This window comes from Lactuca virosa, chromosome 4, assembly GCF_052849685.1.
Source record: "Lactuca virosa cultivar CGN04683 chromosome 4, Lactuca_virosa_CGN04683_v6, whole genome shotgun sequence".
In the NCBI taxonomy this organism is placed as follows: domain Eukaryota; kingdom Viridiplantae; phylum Streptophyta; class Magnoliopsida; order Asterales; family Asteraceae; genus Lactuca; species Lactuca virosa.
In genome coordinates this window covers 83,725,061-83,737,675 of record NC_136429.1, presented here as the reverse complement: position 1 = coordinate 83,737,675, position 12,615 = coordinate 83,725,061, and the positions used below count along the sequence as shown (strand labels likewise).

General features: G+C 37.7%; 1 pseudogene; it reads left to right on the top strand.

The window, feature by feature from the left end:
* The first annotated feature begins 250 nt into the window (after nt 1–250).
* Nucleotides 251–1,215, top strand: LOC145105967 (auxin-responsive protein SAUR36 pseudogene; annotated as a pseudogene).
* The last annotated feature ends 11,400 nt before the right edge of the window (nt 1,216–12,615 follow it).

Sequence of the window (12,615 nt, the reverse complement as noted above, 5' to 3'; positions counted from 1 at the left end):
TTTTGAAAAATATTTGTGTACAGTCTTTGAAATATCCGAGTTTATATTAATATTCTAACATGTATTTCTAGTGACTTACACGTTGCAAATCTAGTAGAAAAATTCTGCTTTAGACCTTTTCTTATTCGCTTGATCAAATCCACGACCAACTCTCTTTGGCAATTGTTGCTTAGTCCAACTTATATCCGATAGCTCACACTTAGCGTGTTTTATTGCGTGTCATCTACATCCACCTATAAATATACACATTTTTACACTCTAGTTCGTCTCAACAGATCACCTACCACACACTCTCTCTCTCTCTCTCATCTCCATGGAAATCTATTTGTGAAGAAACTGAAGAACATACGAGTAGATTTATGATTCTTATTATCTACATCAAAGCATACGGTAGAGCTCCTTTATGCGTATAACAACCACCGTTCGCTATCTAGAACCTTCTTCTCGTTTTGTTTCTTGTAGCCATGTCTGTGGTAGACCCTTGGCCGTTATTTTGAGAAAACAACCGATTTACTGTAATTTTTATCCAAAATCTTCAACTTCGCACGGAAAGAAACTCGAAGTTTGATCTGGTTAGTTGAATTTCTCGTAAAAAGGATGAAAATTAGAGGGTTTTTGATCAAACATAGAGTCAGTTCACTTTTTCGGCGAGTTTACCGGAGAACTCAATCGGCGGCAGGTTACAGACGGCTAGATCGGTCTCCGAGGTGTATGTCAAATTTGTTGAAGTGGGGTGCTCGGCTCAAGACGAAAACAATAGCTTTGTGTTCCAAAAACTCCGATCTGCCTCGGAATCCGGTTCTTGAAAAGTTTATAGAGTCGCCGCGGGCGGCGGTGCCGAAAGGGAAAATGGCGGTGTACGTCGGTCAGAAAGATGGAGACTTCAAGAGAGTGTTGGTGCCGGTGATATATATAAACCACCCGTTGTTTGGTCAATTGTTGAGGGAGGCGGAGGAGGAGTATGGCCACGACCACCCCGGCGGGATCACCATACCTTGTCGGTTTTCGGATTTTGAGAACGTGAATACTCAGATCGCCGCTGTATGCGGTTTCCGGAAAATGATGACGTGGAAGCGTCGTTGATGATGATGATGATGATAAATATAGGACCATTTTAGGTTTTTTCTATATCTTTGAGAGGTTTTTTAGAGTGAAAGAGCTGTATTGATTGTATATTGTGAATTATAAGTTATACAATTCTCTGGATTTGGATAATTTTACTCTGAAAACCCATATTTCATTATTTTGTGCACATTAAATCTATACAAAGTACAAACATACTATGTGATTGTTTATTTTTGACATTTTAAGGTGGGTTTAATATATATTTAATTTAACTTTTATTTATAAATTTTATTATATAAAACAGTAATAAATTTTTCTAAATTTGATTTATTTTAGATAATTTATACAAAATAGCAACATATTTTAAATTTTAGTTATCTATAATATTTTTTTCTATTATAGTTGTAGAATTCGCTACTCGGTACCTGCTCGGCCGACTGGGGAGTAGCGAGTACTCGGATTCGGTAATTCATGTAAAAATATTTTTTGGAAAATTATATATGTCAAAATCATAAGTTAAAATCATAATTTGATTGAAATATATAACCAAAATTAGATACATGTGAATACATAAAAACTGAAATACACATAATTGTCTCACTACGTGGATAATTACTGAAAATTTAAGATATATATGTAGTAATAATCACATGTTTGTGTTAAATAATAAATCATTAAGTGCATTATACATATTAATCTTGAAATTCTTGATTTTCTTCACTTTTTATGACAATTTTGACCCTTTGACCGGGTTTAACCGATTTTGACCGAGTTGGCCGAGTTTGACCGAGTAGGCCTGAGTAAGACCGAGTAGGCCCGAGTTTGACCGAGTTTGTCCGATTTTTGACCGAGTTTGACCGATTTTTGGCCGATTTTGACTAAATCTGAGTTTTTTGGCCGAGTTGACATTACTCGCTTCGGTGGAGGGCCGATTCCGAGTAATCGGCCGAGTACTCGGCCGAGTAGGCCGAGTTTTACAACACTGATTATAGTTATAACGATCCCAAATTTAATGTTAAACATACTATAATAACTTTCTCTTAACAAAAAAAAGTACAAATAATGAACGATTGTTTAGATTTTTCATTTCTCTTAACAAAAAAAAGTAGGAAAAATGACACATTAGCTCTATTAAGTATTGTACATCTGTTCATTCAGTCCTTTAAGTTATTATCGTGCTTTATGTGGGAACAAACTTGCCAGTGACCTGTTCATTTAGTCACTAGACCTCCTGTAACCGATTAATAACGCCACATAATTAAATGAAATGCCACATAATAATCTATTTTATTAAAAGACGGCTACGTTGATTATGCATTTGGTTGAAAAACATCTCTGACTTCTTTCAGGCATTTCATCGAACAATTTATGTGCACAGTTCATCCTTGACTTCTTCTTAGCTAGGAAGAGTTAATCAATTGAAGATAAATCATTGGTACCTTCTATAACCTTTCAGTTTCATGTTGAGGCAACTGATACTTGTTCATAATCTAACTTGTTCGAATGCCTTTTGGAGTTTTCCAGAATAAACTGTGATGAAAACTAACTTTTGGATGCAAAGCCATTAGTAGTGGAAGGAAACAAGAGTTGATAATGTAAATTGAAGCTATCTATCATGTTGATTTTTAAATCTAAAGAGGAAGGAGGAAGACGCTGGTGGAATCGCCGAGGTTGAAGGAAGGAGGTCGTTGGTGTTCAACCAACTGAATGTATAGTTAGTTATAAGAGTAAAAAAGATGCCAATTCCCTCTGGAATCCAAATCTGGTAGAACCCATATTGCATTCTTCACAAATGTGTGAACATATTTGAAGGACCATGGATGATGAATTGGAAATATGTGGTCTCTTCCTTCTTATCGTTTCCATATAGGCTGATAAGTAACCCACTTCAAAGTTTCATGAAATTATAAGTTACAGCAAATTTAGCAAAAAATGGAGGTCGATTACAGAAAGAACATATGAAAGAAATAGCTATGAAAGCTTGAATACACACTCACACCTATAAAGCGTATTGCATTGTTGTTTCTCTAGCAAAAAAAAGCTAATAGTTGTGAAAAATGGAACATAGAAAAGATCAGCATCCTCCTTCCGATGAACTCTTACAACACTTTTCAAAAGCCTTTCGGATTCTGGAGCAATCAAATATGCCCACAACCAGTAGTTAATTGAGTGCTACAGTGTGACAACCCGAAATTTTCATTTGTATAAACTCTACAGTTAAGCACTACAAATAGTAGCCAAATTCATTTCAGTACGTTTTTGGCCGGTTTTCAGTCCGTTTGGGTGTTTTTATTTTATATTCGTCAAACGAACAAATAAAAGGAAGTATACTTTAGAGGTTGTCGTGCATCACTTAAGTCTCAAAACTCCAAGAGTTTGGAGTTTACGGCCCCAAACGTGGAGTTTACGGCCGTAAACTCTAAAGAGTATAAATATGACACTTAGTCATTTTTGGCTCATTTTTCACTTCCTAGCTCAAGAACACCCACAATTCTCTCTCAAGTATCATATCACATTTCTTCCGATCTTCCAAAAATGTAAGTTTTTCTTCCCCAGATTTGTTGATATAACACTTTATCTAGTGTTTATACATGATTTCATCCATGAAATCTTGTCTTTTTCATAGATCTTCAAGTGTTCTTCAAGAACACCAAGAACACACACTAGTGTTCTTGGGCCCTAAACACTCTTTCAAGCTTCCTATAAGTAAGTACACTCCTCCTATCTAGTTGTTTGCTTAGTATACTTGCTAAACCATTGGAAAACATCAAAAATCCCCAAGAACACATGTGTTTACGGTCAAGGGATATCCTTGAACCGTAAACACCATCAAGTGGTGTTTAAGTGTCACTAACACCTTCTAGGGCTTGGATATTGGACTAGAACCTTGCATGCATGAGCTAGAAACCCCAAAACACGAAATGGTAGGAGTGACCATGAGTTTACGGCCGTAAACTCATGGGTTTACGACCGTAAACACATTGAGTTTACGACCGTAAACTCCCATGGAGTGGTCCAAGAACCGTAAACTCCCATAAAGGGCCATTTTGAGCCCTAGTCCCTTCCTAAGCCTTGGATGCAAACCTAGAACACTTCCTTGAGGGGTATAAGACCTTAAATCACACAATGGTACTAATTACCATGAGTTTACGGCCGTAAACTCATGGGGGAAATGACCATGGGCCGTAAACTCATGTGTTGGTACCAAATGGGAAGTAAACTCCAATGTGAGGCCATACTCTCTTTAGATGCAACCCTTTAGCACCCCTAGCACTCGAATCAAAGTGTTACCTATGTATTAGGGTGTCTTTACTTGATAAATTGGTTATTAAATGACTAATTAGATACATATATGTATCATCACATGTTAAATAGGATCCGTGTGTGTGCTCAAGCCCTCACTTGACACTTAGCATCCTATACCATCCATTCATCCGAATCACCCACCACAGGTAAGTTCATACCCCTTAATCAACCTTTGAAATGATTTTAAATGCTTTTATGGGGGGGAATACAAGTTGAACTGCTAAGTTATTATATCAATCACATGTGATTAATAACTGTCAAGCAAATAGATTTTTGCATGTTAAACTGTTTTATTCAGCTAAAGGTTTTCAATTCTCGTTTTCAAATCTCTTTTAAAACACTAAAATCTTTTTTTAAATTTCTAAGCTTTTATCAAAGTCTTTTAAACTTATATTCTTGATAGATTCATGTCTATATAGATATAGTTATATAAGTAGGGTTTGAAGGACTTAGGACTGATAGCCCGCTTTATTTCCTGTTCCTTGTTTGGTTGTGGACTTAGAGCATCCGGTTATTTATCCGAGTGTCGTTGAAGTCCTAGTTATATATTATATATATCTAGATAGATATTAAAACTCTTACTCCAGTTCAAATCCTTTGGGTAGCAAAGGTACCTAGATAACCTCTCAAGTAAACTATAATAGGTATAGTTTAGAAACCAACCATAACTTTCATAAAGGAGAACTTAGTTATATCTATATTCATAAAAACGTGTACTTTTAGTAAAAAGAAAGGTATATAGAAATCAAAACACTAGATACATCCTCATGACGCGGATTTCACCGTTGTCAAGTTGGTAACCAGAGTCTCCTGGAGGGAGAGCGAGCATTGTGTGTATAGATCTATACGGGACAGACCATCCCACATCCTGACTGCTAGCTACAGTCCCGGCCGACCAAGCCAAGGGGTGACAAATGTCACATTCATTTCGACGCCAGCAGGTCGTCGTGTTTACATCCGTCAATCAGTATGGTTACGAGTATCTTTACATTTACCTTATAATTCATGGCCTTAAGGTAAGTATTATCACGGTAGTTTCTACATATAAAACCATCATAATATATTTTCCTAGTTATACATTAGGTCACATTTAAACCTTTAAACTAACCTACTTAGGATTAAAGGCTACTTTAGACTCCCCGAGGTGTATTGTCATTTAATACTACCTGGAGTCTGTATCTTACTACTTTAGACTCCTCGGGGTGTATTGTCATTCTAATACTACCCGGAGTCTGCATTTTATTACCATATAAACAACAATGTCATTGCTGAAGTAAAGCATTATTTTTCCCTATTACATTTAATTGTGGCTTTCCCACATACTCATTAATGTAAAACTATATTTTGATAATAGTAGTAACATTTGGGGAAAAATGCTCTTTAAACACAAAACAGTCGGGTCTCGATAGAAAACTGCTTTTATTAGATAAACTCGTCTCTTTTAACTCAAAACAGTCGGGTCTTGGTAGAAGACTACTTTTAATAGAAAATATAGGATTTTTCTGGAAGGAATTCAAATACTTTATAAACTCTTATCACCATCATCTAATGAGATTATTTTGAGGAAAAACATGTATTTATATCAATGTCAATAAAATACTTATGAACTCACCAGCATTAAAATGTTGATACTCGCTTTCAAAATAACTTGTATTCTCAGGTCGTCACTAGACAGGTACACTCCGGAAGCTTTTGTGAAGACAGCCTTGTACCGAGCTGCATTTTATGTTATTCTCTATATCTACTTTTGATGTTATTACTAAATGTATCTATGTAAAACTATTACTATTAATGCAATGGTTGTTGTACTTTGATTACTATATTGCATGTGTTGTGATACTTGACATGACGTCCTCCACCCTAGAACGTTTCCACCGTTCCGGTTTTGGGATGTGACATACAGAGATCGACAATCAAGATAAAATAGGTTGAAATGGATAATAAGATTGGATTTATGGGAAAGGAAAGAACATACTAGTGAGAATTTTAGAGTGGGAAAGAATTGAGAGAGAATATGAAGTAGGAGGAGGAATTTTTTGAATTTTCAAAGTCAATGCTTTTGGAAAATGGGTCAATGTCCATGTGGAAAAGAGGTAACCGAGTTACCCCCTTCATTTTGTCTAAAGTGACCAAATCGACCCGACAAAAACCACTTTCTTCCCTTAAAAGGCATGAAAAAAACTTTAGGGACTTAACAGGCAAATTCGTAATACATAATATGGTTGTTGCGTCATTTTCCCAAAAAAAAACTACGAATAGTGTACGATTGTTTAGATTTTTCATGTGACCTTTAGATGTCTCCTGAGGTATTACATTATATAATAATCGAACATTGATTTATATTAAGATGGTGTTTGGCTAAGCTTCTTTAAGGAGTTTTTTTGACTTATTATCGATTCCATGCTGTCATAAGCCAAAAATAGTGTTTGGATGACAAGCTTTTTAAAAATAGTTTATAGCTAATAAACAATTTTTCATAAGTTGGCCACCCCTTAATTTTTAAAACCCGTTTACTTCGATATATTTAGGAATTGACCAATATACCCTTAACTTAATAAAACTTCTCTTACTTTAATAAAAGAGCACACCTTGTCTACGTGTCATTTGCTCGTCCACCGCCAAGCTGATTTTCCTGCCCAAAATATACAAGTTCTTTTTCGAAAATGACCTTATTCCTCTTATAGTTATGCCTCTTATAACATGTTTCATGAATTATAAATTCATATTCTTCCCCTCTATTAATTCATTATCCAGATACAATTTGTCAAAACGTTAATTATGGTATCCGTTAAATAAGGTATTCACAAAGTAGAAAATGATTTACCAAAATTACGCTTCTACTCTTCAATTTTCCAGTGATTATATCCTCAGCTCTATTTCGAATTCAAAAAGATATTCAAATCCTTGTAAATAAGGCTCACGATTTTGATTATTTGGAATCCATGTAAGTCAGCCATCAGATTATTATGAGTTTAATATCAAGCATAACAAAAATACAAACTTCGAATGGAAATCCCTAACAAGATTAGCACTATTTATCATCGGGTAAATGGAAAAAAAGTCACTAACTTTTCATTTTTTTTCGATTTTGAAAGTGCGTTTTTTCTGTTACAAATAAATCACTATTTTTCAAATTTTTTTGCAATTTTGACCGGTTGGCTTCAGGTCAGCCGGTTGCACTGCTGACGTGGCTTGATGGCGTGTCAAAAATGAAAAAAAAAAGTGGTGCAAAAGACACTATGTTTTCAATTTTTTGCGATTTTAACACTAATATTTCAATCTTTTTCAATTTTGACACTAAGTTTTTAAATTTCTCCAATTTGCAACATAAATGAAATAAGCATATGCAAAGACATAAACAAACAAGAAACGATGGTTTATAATAAATATCATTCCTAATTCCTTTTCAAACAGTGTCATTTACCATAAAAGCAATGTAGGTATTGAAAACATGATCTCCTAAATCCCAAAGTACAACTTAGTCATGATCTTGTTCATGTGACATGCTCGTTGTTTGAAGCTCCAGCTCAATCTCTCGCTCACGGGACCTCTCAATCATATCATTTAGGGTCTTGCACCCCGAAAAACTTAGAAACTCCTTGATGTCATCCCTCAACATGTCATGATATCTCTTCTTCTACATCTCCTCATCCACAGTGTACTGCAGAACCAACATAGCCCTCTCATGGAACTTGGCGGTGATCTCCGCCATAGTCTTAGTAGTTTGGCGAACGTCCTGAAACACCATCGCCAGTTGATGCACCTCAATCGTCGATGCAAACTCCTCCTGGAATCTCGTAAAAAACTCCTCCCAAGTCATGGCCACCACCATCGTAGATCCCAATGCTCGGCCGACCTCATCCCACCAATCATGTGCTCGGCCTCTCAAAAGGCAGGATGCAACCCTACAATTGCCCCCTCAGGGCAAAAACTCGTCCGCTGAGCATTTTCCATGTCAGCGATCCAACATCAGCTAACGATGAGGTCCTTAGCCCTAAAGAACTCTGGAGCTCCATAGGCCTTGAACTCCCGAAATGATGGAGTCTACGCTCTGCCTCGTAGCGATCTCTACCCAAAGGGCCCCGGGTCGCTCATCCATAAGCTCCACAATCCCCTCCTTGATGGTATCGAAAATCACATGGGTGGCCTCCAAGATACAACAGGTAATCTTTGTTGTGATAAACTCGCACAATCGCTTATCCATTGGTTCGGCACCAGTGCCAAAACCAGATTCAGAAGTTCCTCCTCGAGTGGTCACCATACTTAACTGAAATACAAACATATAAACGATCAGCATAAACTCGAGGGAACATCCACTCTACAGGCCCCCTTAGTATCTGGACCGCTCTCAGAGCCTTCAACATGACTGGACCGCCGTATCGGGTCTTCAACCTATTTTGAACCGCTCTCCGGGCCTTCGACCTGACTGGACCGCCTCACATGCCTTCAGTCTATCCGGACCGCCCTAGGTGTCTTGGCATTCAGCACCAGTTGGTCCAGCTCAACCCAACAAACTATAGCATGTCGACATATACAATAACAATCAATAATGAACAAATATAGGTAGTCCTACATATCTACTAGTCTAACACATATCCAACAACACACGCAGCCCTACAAATCTACTAGTCTAATCACATAACCAGTAAACACATATCTCAGCATAACACCATACAACAAACCAGGATATATAATCCAATGGTCCGACCTTGCTGCCTTCGACTCATAAGTACGATGAGGAAAACTCACCTAAATCAAAGAACTCTGAAACACTGCGGCACAATCCCTTTTTATGCATTGCTTGCACCCGCGATCCTACTAACACTAGAACTAGATAAAATCTCAATCAATAGTCCAAAATCCTCAAGTTTGACCCAAAGTCAAACTTTGTCAAAAGTCAACGATCAATGGCAGTCAACAACAGTCAAAGTCCAAGGCAGATGAGTATACCCAACGTACTCCACGTACGCCCAGCGTATGTGATTCAGGGCCAGTATGCGCAGCGTACTCTCAGGTACGCCCTATGTACATACGTCCAAGATAATTCCTTCCTCCAGTGCTTAATTCCTTAAGACCTTTTGTCCAGAGCTCAAATCTGGACTCAAAAAAACAACTTAAGTCATAAAGTTTCCACCTTTATGAATTTCCATGGCTAGAAAAGGTCCAAAAGATAAAACCCTAACTTATTTATCCATTAAGACATCTTGACTCTTGCATGGAAGGGATGGAAGGACCAAGATCACATTTTTATGGTTCCTAAAAGCTCCATAATGGATAAAATTTTCAACTTTATCCATTAGAATGGTCCAAGCAACCAAGATCTAGCCTTTTAAGTTTCAAAGGGACCAAAAGTGCATCTTTCTTACTTAATCCATTAAGTCCAAGTTTCCAACCTTTAGATCTGAATCAATGGTGATATTTATATGGATAAAATTCCCAACTTTATCCATAACAAGGTCACAAACTTTCAAGTTCTAAACTTTATGAAAAAAAGTGACTAAAAGCTCATAACATCCAAAACTAGCTAGATCTAACAAATACATCATCAATATTCAAGCTTTATACCTCTAGAAGAAAGATCAATGTGAACAAGGTCTAGATCTACAAGCTCCAATGCAACCAACACTTATCCAATGAGCTCCTTCTTCTCCAAGATGCACCAAGAACGCTCCAAAACACTTAAAAACTCAAGGATCTCACAAATGGGGCTAGGGTTTCGACATTAGGGTTAGAGAGGATGGATGCTGAAAGAAATAAGGTTTAGGAATTTAAGGGGCTTAAATAGGGCTCAAAATCCCGAAATTAGGGCTTGGGTTTTGATCGCATATGCCCAACTTACTAGGTTGATCCTCCACGATCAGTCATTGCCTAGTACGCCCAACATACTCGGCTTAACCTAAAAACTTGTTAACTTCTAACGATCATAACTTATTCGTTCCAACACCGTTTTTGATGAAGTTTATATCAACATATAGGTATTGAAGATCCCCACAAGATTATCTAGATATCTTGGACTAAAAACTTCTCGAACAAAAATCCATATTTCATGCAAGAACTCGGCCTATGTCTTTTCCCTTTCTATGCTTCGGCCCAATATGCAGTTCAAGGGTTAAATCTCTTAACCAACATTAACCCACCTCTTGGACATTTTAGACTAACCTCCACATCCTCATACCCTAATTTTGTCCCTTAGCCTTTGTGTGTTGCTTTTGAGCTCTTGTGAAGTATTTTTGGGTGTGTTTGTGCATTTTGAAGTGGAAGGATAAGATTGAAGACTCATCCTTTGGAGAGGAGCTTAGAGATCCAACTTTAACATCTCCATTTCGTGGGTTTTGAGGTATAAATTCCATAACTTGTCAACTAATTTCATAGATCTATTTCTTGGCTTGTTTTTGGTTGTTTTGGTCCCTTTTGGTTGGTTCTTGTGAGCTAAGTCGTTTATGGAGTTTAGCCTTTTAGATCTGGACATATTAAGGGTTCCTTAAGCATAAAGATGCAAACTTTATGGTGTTTGTGGATTCATGCATGTGTTAAGTCATTTGTTAAGCTCTTTTGAGCTCTAGATCCCCATTAAGCCATGCATACACGTAAAGTTGCCAACTTTACATGATAAGTCATCTTTTGGGTCAAGATATGAGAGTATGGGGTAGCAGCTGAATGGATTAAGCACTTTTTGATGAGGTTTGACGAACTGGGGAGTACGTTGGGCTTCTCGGCTTTGGGCCATGTTTGGACTCTAGATGATTAGGGCCTTGTTGGGCCATCATGTCTATTTTGGGCTGCTGCTTTTATTTTGGGTTCACTTGGTTGAAGGCCACAAAGGGACTTGGGCCCAATTTGGAAAATTTGGCCATATTTGGGCTTTGGATGATTATTTTGGAATTTGGACCTTTTGGACAGTTAGATTGGGCCTTGGCCTTGGGCCAAGTTGGGTAAATGGTAAAATGGTCTTTTACCCTAGTTTGGACTCTTAGTGTGAGTCGGGATCCAATTATGAATTGGATGTTAATTTTATGATTGATAGCGTGAGGATTTTAGCGGGCCAACAGCCATAGATTTATCTATGAGATTCAGCAATCTGAGGTGAGTTTCCTCACTGGGTTTAGCGGGTCGAAGGCACCAATGCCGACCCATGATTATTATGTTAGGATGCTAGAAGTCTGCGTGACTCTTGCATGTGTTATGTGTTGGTATGTATACTGAGCGGGGCTCGATGCCGGGAGAGGCCCGATGACTGCTTTGTATGACATTGGCTTTGTGATTATCGTATGTGTTAGCATGATTATATGTTTATTTGTTTATATGTGTACCGGGAAGGGACCGATGTTGGGTGAGGCCTAATGAATGACAGATCTGTAATCCGAGCGGGGATCGATGTAGGGCGGGCCCGAGGCTGAGTGAGACTCGATGTCGGGCGAGGCCTGATGTGGGGCGGCGGCCCGGTATGTGTTTATTTATGTATGATATGTGGTATTTTGGGGAACTCACTAAGCTTTGAGCTTATGGTTTTTAGTTTATGTTTCAGGTACTTTAGGATCGAAAGGGAAGAGCCCAGGATGATTGCAGAGCACACACCACATTTTTCTGCATGTTGAGATTTACTCTAATATGATATGATGTAGTGACATACTTTGTTCTATTTGGGTTGTATGACAATGTTTTGAGGTATCGTTTATTTAAATTAAAAATGAAATTTCTGGGTCTTATTTTTGGGACGTTACAAAAACATGAAGACATAACCCAGTCTTTGTTGCGTTATCATCATAGCAAATGACTATGTTTGAAACATGGTTCGTGTCACACCGACACGGGTCGTGTTCATTTCTTATCTTATATTTGAGCAACATGACTCTGTGGTGAAGCTAGACTGATGAAGGAGCCAGCAGTGAAGACTTATTCGACTTTAAGCAAAAAGCATGGGTCATGCTAAAAACACATGGTCAAGACACATGGCTATGCCAAAAACACATTGGCAAAAGGCATGGCCATGCTAAAAACGCATGGTCTCATGGAATGCACGTGAACAGCTAATTATAGTGCTAAATTAGAGGAGATCGACACTTTTCAGAGACAAACCGTTTTGGGAGCTTTCTCTGGCGATTGTTGGAGATTTTGAGAACTCTTGAAGGCTATTAATCATTGCAAAAACTTTTGATTTCCTTTTGTAAGTATTAAACATTTCCAATTCCATCTTTCTTTTTGATTGATTTGTTCTTAGCAATGTGTGGCTAAGAAACCCTAATT